Consider the following 18857-nt stretch of genomic DNA (forward strand, 5'->3'; position numbering starts at 1 on the left):
CTACTGATAGAATTTTTCAGATGTCTCTCTGCCTCTCCATTTTTTTTCTTTAAAAATAGGACTATAGCCAAAGGTTGTTTTTGAAACTTTTTTTTAGTAGGTATATTATAAATATTTTCCCAAGTAAATATTTATCTCAATAGTATCCAGTTATATAACTGTTTCAATATTTATTTAACTGATTCCCTGTTTGAGACATTTGGGTTGCATTCAGTCTTTTAGTATTAGGAAAATGCTACAACAAGCACACTTATATTTAAAATTTTTGTGCACATTCACTTTTTTTGCCTTTGGGCAAATTCCTTTTTTTTTTTTTTTTTGAGAGAGAGAGAGAGAGAGCAGAGGGAGGGGCAGAGGGAGAGTGAATCTCAAGCAGACTCCCTGCTGAGCATGGAGTCCACATGGGACTTGATCTCAAGGACCCTGGGATCATGATCTAAGCTAAAGAAATCAAGAGTCTGATGTTCAACGGACTGAGCCACCCAGGCACCCCTTTGGGGAAATTCCTAAAAGTGGATTGTTGAGTGAACAAGCTTAGAAAAACTTAAGACTTTTGATATGTACTTCACAATGCTCTAAGAAAAATAACACCAGTTTGCCTTCCCTGCAGGAATAAACAGAGTGATTTTTTCTGCAGTATTGTTACTGCTCCAAATATTATTCACTGTTGAACCAAGTCCTTCATTCTGGTCAAAATTTCTTCCCTAAGAATGTTATCCCGAACTTGAGTTAAAAGTTGCTCTGCTACTTGAGTTGGTTGACTTTCTAGAAGTCCTTCTCACTAAAGGAGATAACCTGCCTATGATATTTTCTCTAGTCAACCCTGTTTTTTCTAACACCTTCACTTGACCTCTGTTCAGTTCTCCAATCTGGATTGTTATTCTTTGGCCTACAATGCAGGTTTTTTCCCTAGAATTTTCTTCACCACCTCAGAACTTCTGATCTTTGGCTCTTTTCCCGACGTTCAGTTTTTCTCGTGAGGATTTTTCCAAATGCGTAGTCTTGGTTAATAGGTATTTAGAGCAAAAGTGAGGGAAGAGATTTCAGACACTACAGTTGACTGTAGATTTTCATGCAACCTCTCATCCCCACCCCTCTGTGTCTCTCTCTGTACCTGAAACCAGAGGCTTTGGGTTGTTGTTGTTGTTTTTTTAAGATTTTATTTATTTATTGGACAGAGAGAGAGAGAGAGAGGCAGCGAGAGAGGGAACACAAGCAGGGGGAGTGGGAGAGGAAGAAACAGGCTATGCGGGCCTCAATCCCTTGAGCCAAAGGCAGACTCTTAATGACTGAGACATCTAGGCACCCCACAGGCTTTTGGTTTTATCTTCCCAAAAGAATCAGCCTCTGGACACACAAGGGGTGTTAAAGATAGTTGCTAGGCTACACAGGTCCACGCGGGAAGTGACCTCAGGGATTCAAATGCTCCAAAATCAGACACCAAATCAATCCCCTTGTTTTCAACTTTTTCTTCACTCCTTTCAAGTGCTTAGCCTCTCAGAGACTCTTTGAGGCAAACTGTCCTCACTTCTTGGTGGCTTTCTCTCTTTAAAGAGACGGGTTTTAACTTCCTGTGTCCCAGTAATTCTATTGCAACTTCTGCTTTTCTTCTTCTAGAAATTGATTGAGAAAAATCTCATCTGCTAGTGTCTCCTCTCCCAATTCTCTTTGTCCTTGTGGGTCAATGATAGTTTAAAGAATTAATTTGTTGAAATTTTAACAAAGCATCAAGAAAAAGGAAACAGTTAAATTGGTACGCACAATCTACCTTATTTTTTTTAAGATTTTATTTATTTATTTATTTATTTATTTATTTATTTGAGAGAGAGAGAAAGAGAGAGAACGAGCAGGGGGAGGGGCAGAGGGAGAAACAGACCACTGCTGAGAATGGAGCCCCACACAGGGCACAATCCCAGGACCCTGAGAACATGAGTCAAAATCAAGAGCCACCCAGGCGTCCCTGTACTATCTACCTTATTGATAAAATGCTTATCTGATTTTTACTGAAATAGAGTATGTTCAAGATCAATTTTAAGAACTCTTTTATAGGGGCACCTGGATGGCTGAGTCAATTAAGTGTCTGACGCTTGATTTCTGCTCAGGTCATGATCTCAGGGATATTATCTCAGGGTCTGGAGCTCAAGCCCTGTGTTGGGCTCTGGGCTGAGCATGGAGTGGGCTTGAGATTCTTTCCTCCTCCTTTTCCCTCCCCCTCTGCATTTCTCCCTGCTCATGCTCTCTCTCTCTCTAAAATAAAAATAAAAATATTTTTATAAGTGAATCCAGTGTTTAGATACTGTCTGATGCTTACTGTTTTCTTACATTTTCAAATTAATGGCCAGAGGTAGGTGAACTATCAAGTGTATTTACTTACAATTAATTTTATAGAGTGTTAACTTGTGTCGTTTAATGCTTCAAGTCTGAATTTTGCCTCACTGATCTCAAACCCAGCCTTCTTGTTGCATTCATTTGTCTGCTATGCCTTAGCCCGGTCCTTTACTTCTAGCCTCTCTGAATCACTTGGTTTTGAAGTATCTTTTCTTCAGCAAAGATTTGTTTTGCTTTAAGCCACATTGAAAATCCTCTTTTTTAAATAGCCAAGTTAATCCCATTTACATTTATTGATATGACCGGTATGGGTGGCCTCAATTCTGTCTTATTACTTGATGTCAATATTAATATTAGATTTACTTTGTTTCTTCCTCTTCTTAATCTGTCTACTTTGCTTATTTTTGGTACCTACTTTTGCATTTTAGGGAAGCTTGTATTTTTATTTTAGTAGTTGACTAACTCTATGCTAGTAACTCTTAAAATTCCCTTTATCTTTTTTTTTTCTTTGTTAGGCTTCTACGATTTGTTAGACTTAAATGATATTGTTTGACTTCTATCTATAACCTATGCAGCAATCAATGAACTTATTCTAATTCCTACTTTTTCCCTTCTTCAATTTTTTAAAGTTATTTTTACTTTGTCAGAACACACACAATTTATAAGACTTTTTCATACTTGTTCTCACCTGGATATATTCTTGGATCTACTATTCTAATATTCATCAATAGTCCATTTACCAAGATTTCCTTTAGTTTTGACACATATAAAACAGCTTCACTGGATACAGAATTCTTTACTCATACTTCCCTAAGTAAAAAAAAAAAAAAAAAAAGTCATTTTTGTCGAGTTTTTGTATATTTCAGTCAAGAAACTTTGTTTCTTGGTATTTTTTCCCCAATCATATTTTTTTTTCTGATTCTTTAAAAATAAACAGTTCTGCTAGACTCTGTCTTGTAGGTTTTATTTTTCTTTGATTATAGTTTTAACAGTAGTTCTACCCCATTGTTTTATTTTTCTTATTGAGGAAAATCCAGTGTGTATAGGATCTTTTTTGCTGTTTTAGATCAAATATTTTTTTCTGATCCTTTCATTTTAGTTTAGTTCTTTTACTCAAAATCTCTTATTAAATTTACAGTCACATCTATTCCCCCTTGGATACTTTGTAATTTGGACTTCACAGGTGAGATGATTTTTATCTTTTTCTTCAATTTCTTTCCTGAATTTGATCATATCTCATTTTAAATTGTGTTTTTTATCCACTTCTGTCCTGAGTTTTCCGATTTTTGTGATTTAAGGTCCTCTTTTAGATCTAAAAATATTCATTTAGAGATATTTAATGCTTATTGGGGTATGTGTTTTATCACAGTTTTCCTCTGTTTCCTGTTTGTTTTTTTAAAGAATATTTTCATCAGCTAAAATCTTTTGATTCTCATTCTCTATTTTGTTCCTTCAGTTTTTAATGGATGCTGACCATGATTCTGTAATCAATTTCCTGGACTGGGAATAGGAGGTGTTTATATGTAGATATGATGAGTGTGTCTTACTAGGTTTCTTAGTTCAAGAGAACTCTCCTCAGTTGACAAAGATAAATGCTTTTTCTTTGGTATTTGATGTATTCAAAGTTGGCATAAATTCTGATTTTATTTCCATAGGGTTCAATTCCACAGTTTGCTTGCTTATATCCTTTCACCACCAAATTCCACAGAACACTCCTTCCTTCCAAGTCTCATCCTCCCCTCCTCAGTCATGCCTTCCCAAGGTTGCCACTGTTGAGAGATCTTGGGCTTCCAGCCTCCCAAACAGTGAGAAAACACATTTCTCCTGTTTATGCAACCCAGTCTGCAGTATTTAGTTATGGAAGCCCAAGTAGCCTGATACATTTATGCTGCAGATGCCCGTAAGGGATTTTATGTGCTGTTCTTGCTGGTCTGTGAGGATTTGGAAGCATGTGTGGAGCAATTTGGATTAGCGGGGGCTAATATCTAATAGGCATCCAGAAGTCCAGGCAACTTGTATTCCTTAGAGAGCCACAAGAACTTTTAGTACCCACCATATGATTAGTTCAATTCAAGACTATTAGAAATGTTCTAGAGTACAAGGAATTTTTCATCTCTATATAGTGGTAATCTTTGTTTAATTATTATGTGGTATAATTTATTAGAAGATGGTGAAACCTCTTTTCATCAGTGGCTCGGGGTCACTCACACCTATCCTTTTGTCCAAAGCTGAAAGCAGAAGTTCTTATTTACTGACAAGTAAAGGACATCCATTATTTCAATGACACCACTTAAAAAACTGTATCGTGGTTAAGAATGTGGTTTCTTGAGTCAGACTGCCTGAGTTCAAATCACACTTTATAAGTAAATTACTTAAGTCTCTAAAATCTTCATTTTCTCATCTTCCCAATGGGATAATCATAGCTGTGAGGATTAAATAAGATAATACATATGGAGCTGCTGACACATAGTAAGCATTCAATCACTATGCAGATATATTTAAAACAACCAATTAACAACCAAATTAGGCTATGGTCTGGAAAATAGTTTGCTTAAAAATATTCTCAAATTTCAGTAATTTTCTGAGAAGCAGTAATATAAGATTAGGTATCGTTACATGTATTACCAGAAAATGTGTCACGGGCTTATTTCTTACAATAACAGATATAAGAAACATCTAAGTTGTTGGCCCATAGTAAACTTTAATAAGTATTTGTTGAGTGAGCAAATAAAAATCACATAACAAAATGATGTAACTGATATTTATCTCACCCATGTGGGATCAAAGAATAGAGTATCTTGATTCTTCTGCAGTTGTTTTATGGAACCTCAGAGGTACAAATACATATGTTTGAGATTTGCCATAATTTTATTGATCTGAATTTACAAGGCTAATCTGGAGACTTGTTATTTCCTGTGGGTTCACTAATCTTTCTATCTATAAAACTATTTGGGTTAATATAAACATCACTTATATGCATTGTGACGTCTTTCTTTCACAGCCAAAGAGTGGCTTTTGCACACCAAATTCTCCCACACCAACTGGGTATTCGACAATTCAAGTGTGACACAAGCTCCCTAGACTGAGCACAAATGCCACAAGTTAATGCAAGACTGACCCCATTTTGAACTCCAGTCACAAGCCCCAGGGGCCACCTATGCTTCTGACTGACTAGCTATAAATTTGGGACTCCATAATTTCCTCTTCAGGTTCAGTAATTTGTTAGAATGGCTCACAGAACTCAAGCCAACATTTTACTTACATTTACCAGTTTATGATAAAGCATACAACTCAGGAACAGCCCAAAGGAAGAGACAGATAGGGATGGTATGGGGTGGTAGGGGAGGTGGTGCTGATCTTCCTTGCCCTCTCTGGCACACCAACAGAAGCTCTCCAGGAGCCCAGCTCTGAGTCACCTCATTAGCATAAATTTAGGTGTGGTCAGAAGGAGCTCTCTGCCATTAACAAGACACTCATCACTCAGGAAATTCCAAAGGTGTTAGGAGGTCTGCTAAGAACAAGCGACAGAGACCAAGTATATATAAATAAATCAAGATTTTATTTATTTATTTGAGAGAGAGAGAGCACAAGCAGAGGGAGGGGCAGAGGGAGAGGAGAAGCAGACTTCCCGCTGAGCAGGGAGCCCAATGTGGGGTTTGATCCCAGGACTCTGGGATTATGACCTGAGCCAAAGGCAGAGGCTTAACAGACTGAGCAACCCAGGCGCCCCAAGACCAAGTGTATTTTTTATTATACCACGTCCAGTTTGGGGCCTCCTGGTCTAAATTGCTCTGCTCCTGTCTGTGGTCAACTATGCCCAAAATCGGCATGTTTGTTGTTGTCGTTGTCTTCATTGACTAATATCTTAAATCAGTGTTGAGCAGTTAAATAAAACACTTAAAAATCACCTGACTTAGTGTAGAGAGGAAGATTTAAAGAAATACAGCACCTACATAGAATTAGTTGCTTTAGTCATGGACATTTAACTATCATAAATCATGTATTGGTGTATCCTGGTTTCTACCAAACTTGAATAGATTTAACCTTAATTAAATTTTCTGATTTTTCTGAGACATGTTAATTGCTCTTTGTGATTTTAGAAGTTCCTGCTTTATAATTGTCAGAATTTAATGTCTTCTTTATATTCCACATTAAAATACATCATTGACCATTGTTTTTTACTCATCTTGTGCTTGTTTTTCTTTGTACTTTTGAATAAATCTCTGAACATTCAGGGTCATTTTTTCAATTGCCAGTAGTTAACAATGCTAAAAAGGGGGAAAAACAAAACAGACCACATACACAAGATATTCTCACTAATATGACCCTCCATGACTGTTCTTTTCCAACAAGATTTTCCTCTACCTGACCACCTTGTTTTGTTCTTAGCCCTTTGCCCTTTGGAGTCAATACTTAAATCTATTTCTATTGTGAGTCAAATGTCAAGAGGCAACCCCATAAGTACAAAATTAGATAGTTCTGTACCCTCAGGGGCTTAGTACAAGAAAAAACCTAGAATAGGTCCATGCCTAATGTTTCAACACCTTGAAATAAATTTGCATTTAAAAGATCAAAACACTAAGTAATGTGTCTATGATAAAATGCCTCTGACAATAATGAATAATTTGTAGATTATCTTTAAGAAACCAGTCGATCAGGATTACATTTAACTTGCAATAACCTGCAAATAAGGCAATAACCACAGTTTCCTTATTGTGTTAAGGTGAGAATTAAATTTGGTCAAGTCTTATTCATCTGCTTACTCAGCGTATCTACAGAGATGTCTTTGTAGAGATGTCTAAAAGACATCTGAAATAAGAGGCTCAAAAAAACTCCTTCTGTATCCCAAATTTGCTCCTCCCTCAGTCTTCTCTGTCTCAATAAAGGGTGACTCCATTTTTTTTTTTTTTTGGCTTGTTCTCTTTCTCTCTCCCCCTCCCCCTTTCCCATCCTACTGGTTAAATTCAAATTTCACCCAAAATCCAACGTTTTCTCTCCACATCCCCACTACCACACTGTCCAAACCATGAACGTCTCTACCTGGATCACTGGATTACTTTCTAAATAAGTTTGTGCCTTTTCCCTTACCTCCCTAAACCCAGCAACCAAGTGATCTTTCGAAAGTATATCACATCGTATCACCCCTTTACTCAAAACTTCCATCTCCTCAGAATAAAAGTCTAGATTCTTTTCTTTAATTGAAGTAGACCTGACACACAATGTTTCATTAGTTTCAGGTGTACAATATACAGATTCGACAACTCTGTACATTGTTATGCTTACCACAAAAAAGCCAAGATTTTTTTTAATTCCCTCAAGCCCTCCTTGAGCTGACTCCCTTTTATATCTAGTATTATGAGCTACAGCCCCCCTTCCAGCTCCCTCTACTCCGGTCATACTTCCTCCTTGCTGTTTGGTGGACATACCAGGCAAGCTCTAGACTTAGAATCTTGGTACTGGCTACCATGACAGGGAATACTGTTTCCCCGGTAGGTTACGTGGCTCCCTCCTACACCTGCCAAGGCTTGCTCAAATGTTGCCTTCTCAATGAGCCCTGGCTTTGATCACCTATGTAAAAGTGCAGTTCTTACCTCCCCGGTGCAACACCCATAGTCCTAATCCTAATCCTTTATCTTGCTTTGTGTTTTTTCTATAACCCCTATACCTGTGAAAATGCTCACTAAAGAAGGAACTACTGCAGATGGGAAAGGAAAAAGGCACCCAATAAGGGAAAGACAGTCAAGAACCAGAACTAGCAATTATAGAATAGAACAAGCAAATAAATAATAACCATATTGAACTATGATCAATATCATTGGTAATTAGGAAAATACAAATTAAAATAACATGGGATATCCATTTTGGTAAAGATATTAATACATGTAGACCTGATTTTAGTTATAGGAAAATAAGAAGTCTTACACATAGATGATAGAAATGAAAATTGCTATAACCAATTTCGAAAGTAACCTAGAAGCATTATTAAAAGTTTGAACATTCAGGGATTAAGAGTCTGCCTTCAGCTTAGGTCATGATCTCGGGGTCCTGGGATCAAGTCCCAAGTCAGGATCCCTGCTCAGCAGGGAGTCTGCTTTTCCCTCTCCCTCTGACCCCCTCTCCCCTCCACTGCTTGTGCTCTCTCTCTCAAATAAATAAATAAAATCTTTAAAAAAAAAGTTTGGGCGTTCATACCCTTTGCCCCAACAATCTAATTTTGGTAAATCTATATAAATAAAGTATCAATATGTAAGAATATATCTGGACAAATATTTCTCTTTTTTTTAAAGATTTTATTTATTTATTCAAGAAGGAGTATATACAGGAGGAAGGGCAGAGGAAAAGAGAGAAGCAGGCTCCCCACTGAATAGGAAGCCCCTGGGGCTCCATCCCAGGACCCCAGGTATCATGACTTGAGCCCAAGACAGATGCTTAACTCAGGTGCCCCTAGACAAATATTTCTATTACAGATTGACTCTAGTGAAATTAAAAAGAAACAATAATTAGAAATAACTTGCTACTCCATTATAGGGAAATGATTAAATAAATTTCGTCGATTCAAAATTTCCAAATAATATTTGGCCATTAAAAATAATTGGTTAACGCTATATGTATGAACCTGAAAAAATGTTCAAAGTAATACAAAATAACCAAATAATTAGCAGAGTAATGTATAATATGGCTATATTTTTTATTTTAAAAAAGGAAGGAAAGAAGTATAAATATCATATATACTTACATGTTTGTTATAAGCATAGGGAAAAAATATGGAATACTTGTGTTAACACTAATTATAACAGTAAGGTAGAACTCAGGGAAGAATACAAATATTATTAACTTTTTCTTTTTGTCTTCTCTAATGTCTGCTTATTAAAATGGATATACTTTTATAGTGTAAAATATCCAATAAAGAAAAAAACCAGTTTATTATTTGAAAATACATAGCCCAATACTTTGATAAATATATAATAAGTTTATGTATCATATCAGAGAACCTCAATTTTTATCTCAAATCTCAAAAAGAAAGAAGTGACATTTTTAAATCAACCATGTGACTTCAACATTGAGTTGATCTAGGTTATTTCCTTTAACTTACATATGGGGAAAATGAGATCCTTATGCACATAGAAGTTTCTTGGCATTTGGTCCATTGAATAAATGAGTAGATGCATTAATTATTAGGCAAAGAATAAGCTAAGTACTTGCCCAACTCACAGGTAGGTAGGGGCAGAGATACCTCTAGAATCCAGACCTTCCGATTCCGGTCCAGGGCTCTTTCCATGACCACATAGGCCTGGAAGAGCAGCAGGGAGAAAGATGTATTGTCTGAAGCAATGAGAGACTTATCCCGAAAACTTATAAATATTCTAGCCCTAAATTTGCCTAAGGGAAAAATCAGAGCGAGGAACCATTACTATGTTTTCCTCTTAGAAAGCTTGTTATGTTTCGTTTTGGGTTTTATTTTCTGAAGCATGCAAAATAATGCTTAGAAATTAATTTTAAACACATGAGACATACAGCGATACCTACTAAGCAGATGTCCTACTCAGGAGCTTGCTGCTCTGTCAGAAGCAGGCCAGTGACCCCATGCCATCTTGCATGGTTTCTACTGTGAGTCCTCCTGTGGTCCTTTCCAAGCACTAAATAAAGCATTGCTATGGCTACCCAGTGGCTCTCTTTTGTGGAACATTTGATTAGCACCTTTTCTGGACTTTCCTCACACCCCAAAACTTCCTCTCTTGCCCCCTACTCATTCAGGCTCATCAGAAGCATCCACTGACGTAGCTTCGAGTCCATTCATAAATTAACCATAGTTACTGCAGCCACCAAATTTCCCCCTTGACCTTCAACTCCTACTCTCTTCCCCAATACACAGTTCCATTTTTACTAACATTCAGAGTCTCTTACCAAAAAATGACCTTTACTTTCACTCTCACCCAGCAGATCCAAAGAACAGTTTCACTTTGTGACAATCTCCTCTGGGCTAGTTCTACCTAAGAGACATGATTTTCCAGTACAGTTCTGCTTTTTCTTTTGAGTCTGAGCAGAGGACTTGGAATGGCCAACGAGACTGGAGTTCCAGAAATCCGATGGATGAAAAGAAACAAAAAAGTTCTCTGAGGGAATAAAAAACAAACAAACACACACACACACACACACACAAATCTGTTTAAGAAAGGATAGCCAGCGTGCCTGTTTGCTGGCAGTAATTCCCTGGTCATTAAATCAATCACGCCTTGAGTGTCAGCCAGAGTTCTTTTTTGAATTAGATTGTTCTGTCATAGGCAAAGGAAGTTTTCTAATCAGCGGTTCGTTGGTGGTTACCAAAAGCACCATGGGAGCTGGAAGCCTGCTGGTCAGGGCCTGTGTGCTCAGGGATCTCTTTATGCATCCAGAGACTGCCAGTGGCCCTGCAGCTGCCAACTGTCAAAACTGTGTGTAAAGATGAAAAACGTTGCTCAGAAGCGTGGAAAATCCCCTCAGCCTGACAAGTTCTAACTTGGTACAGTTTTGAGAAATTGGGTCTAAATAAAGACTGCTGAGGGCCCTACTATAACGTTTTTGAGAAATCTTGGACTGTAAAGTGTCCTATTCTTAATTTAAGGTTATGCAAAGGGAATTTGTAATTTTCATAATGTCATCTTTGTAACAGTTTTCCTGCAGTTGTCCTAGTCACCCATCACCAGTGCTTAGCACTGTCAGGTGTGATCGGTATGACCTAGTTGGGTGAGAACAGGCACGAGGACGTTCCTTTCGCACATCCGTATCCATGTGGGGGCAGTAAAGGAGCTGATTCAAAGTGGTCGCATCGCCTCTACACACACACAGAAGAGATGCCAAATGCCACCCCAGTGTTGCCAGGTAAGGGCTCTGCCTCTGACTGTGGTTTCTGAGAGGGGACACAGTTGCCTGGGCACCACCAGCCCATGGAGGGCCTTCGTGTAATTGAGAAACAGGTGCTCCTCCTTCTGGGAATAGGCAGCCCGGCGCAGAGCTCTTCGAGTGGCAAGTGGAGAACGGGGAGATCCCGGCCCTCCCTGCCCCTTCAGTCAGGGGCTCTTACACACCTGCCAGAACCACTGCACTCTGCCAGTGAGCCCGACAAGCTCTCTGCCCCGATGTCGCCTCAGAAGGATCAAGATCCCTTAGCTTCCTTTCCTACTGAGGCTACCAAAGGGATGCCTCACCCCTGGATGTTGTGAAATTGGGTTTACAGGATCTGTTTTCTCTTCCCTAAAACGTTCTTCTCTAGGTGTCACAGCCTGGCACACACCACCTGTTCCAGCTGAGTGTGGGAGAATTGGGGAGATAAATCAGTTCAGTTATAAGTTTAATCTCACATCTCTCCCCTTGTCGTGGGTTGAAGGGTTTAATCGATGGTTGCCGGTTGCCACTTTTCTAATCCATTGACGCCTCGCTCCTGGCCAGGACAGGTGGAGTTTGTGTGTGCCCTGGCCAGCACAGGGAGCAATATTCTTTTCTCACAGCTTTCATGCCCGCCTTCTTTTTTGTTTAAGTGAAAACTGCCGTCAATAGCCATCACAGGTATTTTACTAACCTCGTCCTGGCCCTTGCCCTGGCTGTTCCCGGAGGTGGTGCCGCCTCCCCGACCCCACAAGCGCTTCCCAGCTTCCCCGTCCTCCCGTCCTCCGCAGGCTCTAGATTTTCTCTCTCCGTTTTGATTTTGGCTGGAAATATCTATCTCCTCTCTCTCATCTTTGCCCAGTGCTTTCGCTTGGGGCTGCTGTGGCACGTCCCGGTGCTCTCAGGGTTTTTTATTCTGTTGGAGAGTTTCACCAAACCACCTCTCAAGTTTCCTACAACTTTGTGTCTCTAGCCGTCGTAGAGGATATGTGCCCTTTCCAAAAGAAATTTTTAGAAGTTTGACAGGTTAAAGATATTACCTTTCTTAGGAACCTCCCTAATTCCTCATTTTTATTTAAAAAATTTAAATACTTCAGAGCTATGTGCGTATGTGATGACATAAACTCGGGGGTCATAGCGCAGACAGTAGTTGCTTTTGAGAGGAGGGTTTGTTCTCATAACACATTTCATGATGTTGTTAACATTCTCCTTGAGCCTATTGATGGTTTTCAAACAGATACACTAAAATTTTAAAAGTGATTAATCTCCCTCCGTATTCCTGGCCCTCACTAGATCTTCTGAGCCATGTTTATTAATGAACCTGACAGCAAATTCACTATAAGTTTGTTTGGAAGCCCAGGTAATTATTGTTGTTTTAAAGAAATTCTGGAATATAATCTCCACAAAAGCAGGGGTTTTCTTTTTCTTTTTTGCTCATTGATAAAATGTGCTAGCCATCAAGAAGAGCATTTGGCACATAGTAGGTGTTCAGTAATTATTTGCCGAATGGGTGAATGATAAGATATAGTCATTCTCTTTTTTACCTCTGTAAAGCTGTGAGGATGATTTCATAAGCAAACAATATGTTTTGGGTTTTTTTTCTCTAAATGCAATTCCTTATAATGAAAATCATGTACCACTTTTAATAGCTACCCATAAGCTTACGTATCTTTCCTATAGTTTATTGCTTTTGCTATAGCATTTTGGTGTGAAAAGGCTTTAAAAATGTCACTGTCATTGCTTACTTTCTCTATCCTGTAATTAAAAAAAAAAAAATCTTTCCTAGCCGAGATCCTTAAGAGAAATCAAATATTTAATACTGGCCCAGAAATATGTCTATTATCTATATCCCTCAGTTCTTTTTGAGAACCTATTTTTAAAAACACGACAAAATATTTTTATTGCTACTCAATTTTTAAAATTGCTTTTGCCTACCTACACTCTTAGTGAAGTTTTCCCATGTGTGTTTATTCAGTGAAGCAAGATTTGTCCTACAGAAAGGTTTCTTCCCACAGCTGAAATTGACATTTGTACTAGTGGACTATGTCATGAAATTCTCCTGCTCACAGATAAAGCCTTTGAGTTTCTTATATGGCTCTTATTAATTAAACTATTATTAGCAATTCTCATGTGTCTTTCATGATAGTGAATGTATTTCGAAGAAGATTCCTAAATTTGCTCTCAAACTCATTCAGAATCTTTGTGTGGCTTTGTGTGTACAATTTTTTTTTGTACGTGTGGCTGTGTCACTAGACTTAGAATAGATCCTAAGTGTGCTCGAGCTTGGACTTAGGTGTTAAGAAACACCCAAAGGCTTTAACAGGAGTGTCGAAAATCAAGTTTCTTAACTCTGAACAGCCATCTGCTTGTTCTTTTGTTTTTTTAAGTTTTTATTTTAATTCCATTTAGCTAACATACAGCGTTGTATTAGTTGCAGGTGTACAATACAGCGATTCAACACTTCCATACATTGCACTGATTATCTCACTGCCTTCTAACTGGTTTTTGCCTGTCTTCAGGGTACTTAAATCTTATTAACATTTACTTACCCTCATAATTTGAGCCAAGTTGGCTCATGTTTATTCTTGAATATTTTAAATTGAATTCCTATCCTACCCATGGATGTCTTTACAAAAGGAAAGGCCTTTAATACTCTGATGATACATTAATCAGAAAAAGTAAAATATAGAAGTGTATATACCCCTATCCCCAATTTACAAAAATACATATATATTAAGAAAATATTTATTCTAAAATTTATTCTAAATTTTCTGCATTAAAGTTGTATTCTTATAATAGTTATTATAAAAACATTTATTACAAAAGATTAAAATACTTGTTATTCCTGTTGATTTATTTAGCATATTTGAGACTTGGCTTTGCTAGATATTCATACTTATATTTAGCATGAATGTATATTTTTAAGCAGTTAATTTTTTTTCATCTACAAAACTAAATCCTTTTCCCTGGATATTTATGATTTCACTTTTCTAAAAATAGTCTGACCAATTTCTTGGTTTTCCAAATCTCACTGGAATTCTGAATCTAATTGTGTTCTGATCTCCATGACATAGTCAACCACACATGATTACTTCCTGTACCAGTTCCTGATTTTTCAGTTCTTCAGGACCTCATCTTGTGTATGGTCCTTTCTTTTCTTATTGTCTTTCTTTTCAAATGATACTTGCTATAGAAAAAAAAAAGGAACAATTTTTAAAAAGATCTACCTCTCCCAGCGTCACTAGGATCTATTCTAATCTTTCTCTTTGGCAGTGTACACACAATCCTGGCTCAGTGGAATGCAAGAGTTAAGAACTCCCCTTGGGCAAATGATTTCATCTCTGTGAACCTCAGTTTCCTCACCTGTAAGATAGGGGAGGCCGCTCCGACCTCAAGAGGGACTTGTATGGATTGAATGAGAGAAAGCACGTACAGTGTGAGGCTCAACAAACATTGCTATACTTACGACTTGCCTGGCCAGGCAGACTTTCTGTTTGTTGTATTTCAACAAGTGTCCCTGAGTGAGTGCGAATGTCCTGCCTTTAGTAGAATGCTACTGTTTCCCATCCATCCTGTCATCACTTATCAAAACGATGTCACCTTCCCCAACTGTTGGTCCCTGTTTTTACTACGGAATGCTACCTGGCCTTTGAAGATATTCCTTTTTCCGCTGGATCTCTGAAATACCAGTTATATGTGAGGCTCACTAGGTTGCCATGTATTCTGACCTACCCAGTTTTAGTACCTCTTATTCTAGTCTTTGTGTGTGTGTGTGTGTGTATAGTTGCATTTATACAAATACTAGAGTTGCTCTAATGACAATCTTGTAAAGATGTATTAAGAACAAAAACCAATTTTATACCAAATAATAAAATTGTTTTGCTTTGCTGGCTTCTCACATAATCATGACCCTTGAAAATTCACTCTGAATTCAATGGTTTGATGTTTTGTAAAAACATGGAGAAGCCAGTGGTTTTTTTCTATTTCACCTACAAGTAAATAATCCATCCTCTATACTCAGAAATGAATAGACAAGGTCCATATAGTTTTAGAGCTTTTGCATCTAAAAATAATACCATGATAAAAATCCATTTTAAGCCCCTGTGATGTTCTCTGATGTCAAAGGCCATATCTTTGTGTAAAAAAAGAAAAAAAAGAAAAAGAAAAAAAGTAATTAATGAAAGGAAAAAAATCCCCTTTTATGCACATTCCTTTCTTTTTGAAACTCATCCAAAAAGATGAGGACAGCCTTGGTTGATTTTGAAAGTTAGTGGGCCTTACACAAAGAAGTTTTGCAGAAATATATATTTGTGGAATTAAATGAGAAAAAATGTCTCCCTGAGACTTTTGTTTTTTCTATTGTGTGTGGATTTTAGCACTAACCTACCTTTCCAAAAGTAGGCTTCATAACATGAGAAGCTCAAAGAGCCTGTATATTTATCGTAAGTCCACAGGGAGGTGAAATGCCAGCTATTACAATGCAAAGGTGAAGACATTCAAAGTTTGGGGTTTTGTTTGTTTTTTTGTGTTCTTTTTTCCTAACTGGGTTTTAAATACTATGGTGAAAATAGCTCATTTATTTTTCTGGAATGGCTAGAACAGACCATCGGAGTAGTATGAGTCATCCAAATGTTCATCCTCCGCATTCTTTTACAAAAGTAAAACAAGACACTTAACCATCTGCTTTGTTTTGATTTGTAATTTCACAAATATCAAAGAAGATTTATTGGCCTGTGTCTTAGTGTCCACTACATAATGAAATGCTAATTTCATTTTTATAAAATGATTCCAACATTGAGCATAATTTATGTGTCAAATCAGATTTTATTTTGTAGGTTTAATATTAAAGCACTTTTTTACTTAAAAATAATTTCAAACTTACCAAAAATTTCTAAGTGTACAAAGATCTTTTTACTCCTGTGCCATTAAGAAATAAATTACCCCCGGATGATTTAGTGTGCATTTCCTACAACCAAGGACAGTCTTCATGTAACCACAAGATAATCACCTATCCAGGAGGAAAACCTTTTCCTTATCCTCTGAGGTCCGGTATCAGGGGCTTGCTAATTTACCTGACAAAGGCTGCTTAACAGGAGAAAAGTAATGTACATTTATTTATATTTTTATTTGCGCAGGAGTTCACAGACACAAGTGAAATTTAAAGAAGCAGTTAGATTTGGGAACCTATAGATACTTCTTAACAAAGTAAAGAGGGTGTGAGCATCAAGGGAAGATAAATTGTAGGGAAATGAGTAGGAAATACATGGGGGAACCAGTGGGTGATAAGGATCATTTTAGACAGATTCATCTCGGTGCTGGCTTTCCATCTCTGTGGATAAAAGTCTCTCTTCCCGTCCTGGTACAGGAGAGGGGTGAAATTTATGCCACCTTCACAAAGGGAAATGCATGCTCTGTTTTCAGGGAGATCAGGGGAGGGCAGAGAAGTCTTCCTACATTTGTCTACTGTTAATTGCCTTCAGCTTCAAATCATCCTATGTCAAAGGGAAATAAAATTCTACACGTCAAAATCAGAAAGTGAATGTTGGTACGATACTACTATCTAATCCTCAAACCCATTCAATTTTTTGCCAATTGTCCTGTTCATACCTGTCATAGAAAAAAAAAAAAAGATGCAACCCAGGACCATACACTGCATTTGTTTTTCATAATTTTAAGCCTCTTTCAATCTTAGATAGCTCCCTGATTTTTGCTTGACACTTTATAGGCCCGATATTCAGTAGAATGTCTCTTAATTGGCTTTTGTATAATGTCCCTTATAATTAGATTCAGATTATGCATTTTGGGCAGGAACACCACAGATGTAAAGCTATGTGTTTTTAATGCATCCCATCAGATGGTCACGGTTTGGATTTTTCTCATTATAGGCAATTTTAACCTTGATCGTTTGACTGCGGTGGTGCCTACCAAGATTCTCCAATGTAAAGTTATTCCTTAGTATTTCCTCCAGTATTCACTAAGTATTGGGGAGGGAGATCCCATGAAATTATGTAAATATTCCATTCTTCATCAAAATTTTAACCACTAATTTTAGCATCCATTGATATTTCTTATTTGATTGTTTCTCTGATGGCTGCCAAATATTGATTTGCTAATACCATAGTTTCTTTTACATTTATTAGTACGCATTCCAATGTAAATAAAGATTTCACTTGTCCCATTTATGTTTATTTTAAAATGTGTATAGTATAAATTAATGAATTCCTATTTTATTTAATGAGTTATACTGCATTCTTATCATTATTTATTTTAATGCTAAAATTGTCCCATCTGCTTTTTTAAAGATTTTACTTATTTATTTATTTATTTATTTATTTATTTGAGAGAGAGAGAACGTGTGCGTGCCAGGGGAGAAACAGGGAGAGGGACTAGCAGACTCCACTCTGAGTGCAGAGCCAGATGCAGGGCTGGATCCTTCCAACCTGAGATCATAACTTGAGCCAAAATCAGCTGAACAAACTGAGCCACCTAGGTGCCCCTAAAATTGTCCCATTTTTAAAAAAGATGTTATTTATTTATTTGTAAGAGATAGAGAGAGAGCACAAGCAGGGGGAGCAGCAGGCAGAGGGAGAAGCAGGCTCCCTGAAGAGCAAGGAGCCCGATGGTGGACTCGATTCCAGGACCTGGGATCAGGACCTGAGCCAAAGTCAGATGCTTAACCCACTGATCCACCCAGGTGTAGCAAAATTGTCCAATTTTTAACCAGTCCTTTGAATACTTCCTAATTTCTGGCACAAAAAGAAACTCTAGGTTCATCAATTTCACATTCATATGAACATTGCAAAAAAGAAAAAAATGTGAATATGAACTATTGAAATCTTTAATAAACAAACTTACCACTATAGGAGGAAGTCTATTTGGTGTAAGTCTATCGCATAAATGTTAAACAATGACTGCAAACTTAAAAAAAAAACAAAAACAAAAACAAAACAAAAGAAAAAACTTTACTAAAAATTGAACACTATTTTTATTAAAAGACTTTAAGAAGAAAATAAGCAGAAATAAGCCACAATTATTCCACATGTACACTACGCACTTCTCCTCCCTCTCTCCTTGTCTCTCTTCCGTAAAATTCAAAATGAAAATGCGAGCAACCTCAGAAACTACTTTCTACCTGAACTGAATGCAGAGTGCCCTCTAGAGGCTTCATTCAAACAATGCAGTATTTCCACAGCGGAGGAAGCTACTTAAATTTCTGTACATTTTCTGACACAGTTCTCCTTAAATCCACAGGATTACTCTACACGTAGTAATAGCTGACCACGAGTTGATTCAGCATTGTAGGTACCACCTTAAGAAAAACATGCAAGGGACCTAACAAAAAGTAGGCTTGTACCTAATCAGTTAGACAAAAGAATTGGGAACATGCCGTCAGAAGATAGGAGAAGACATGAAATTGTCATATGTCAGTTTGCAACCTTTGGTAAAGCTGTTATGAAATCGCCCCCAAATTTCTCACACAAGGAATGTCTTCATAACTTATTCCATTATTTCCTCAACATTCGTAGACGGACCAGCGCGGATTCCGAAGAGAAAGCTGCCTCACTTGGCAGGGTTCCCTTGGTTCTGCACCTCCCTAGGCTGTGTGCTGCTCCAAGCCCAGACTGCTCATAAATTCAAACCAACAATAGAAGCCATATCTTAATGAA

General features: G+C 37.5%; 1 protein-coding gene across 1 annotated transcript in view; it reads left to right on the forward strand.

Moving 5' to 3' along the window:
* TNIP3 (TNFAIP3 interacting protein 3) overlaps positions 1-18857 on the forward strand; it is a 96295-nt gene that overhangs the window by 17832 nt on the left and 59606 nt on the right. The gene's annotated exons all lie outside the window — the stretch shown is intronic.

Source organism: Ailuropoda melanoleuca, chromosome 5 (assembly GCF_002007445.2).
Source record: "Ailuropoda melanoleuca isolate Jingjing chromosome 5, ASM200744v2, whole genome shotgun sequence".
In the NCBI taxonomy this organism is placed as follows: domain Eukaryota; kingdom Metazoa; phylum Chordata; class Mammalia; order Carnivora; family Ursidae; genus Ailuropoda; species Ailuropoda melanoleuca.